The following is a 304-nucleotide window of genomic DNA, read 5'->3' as shown; positions in this document are numbered from 1 at the left end:
TGTTGCTGCCTTCAAGGTCTCCCTTGAAAAAGAGACTGGGTCTCAATGGGCTTTTCCTGGTTAAAGAAATAAAATTGTGCATTTTTGACACTCATTATTTCCATAGTACTCGACATAATACATTATTTACAAAATTATTTGAAAGGGGTTTGATTATTTACTTGTGGAAACTATTGGTAATAATAATAATGGAAATAATAATGAATTGGCACTGCTTCTGCCGTTCTCAGAGAATTAGGGAAATAGAGCAGAGGAAATGCACCTGTTGCGGAAAAATTGTGTACCTCTGCCGCACCACCGCTGT

The sequence above is a fragment of the Salmo salar genome, chromosome 09 (genome assembly GCF_965601325.2).
Source record: "Salmo salar chromosome 09, fSalSal1, whole genome shotgun sequence".
In the NCBI taxonomy this organism is placed as follows: Eukaryota; Metazoa; Chordata; class Actinopteri; order Salmoniformes; family Salmonidae; genus Salmo; species Salmo salar.
The sequence above is the reverse complement of the archived record's forward strand: the minus strand, read 5'-3'. Positions refer to the sequence as shown.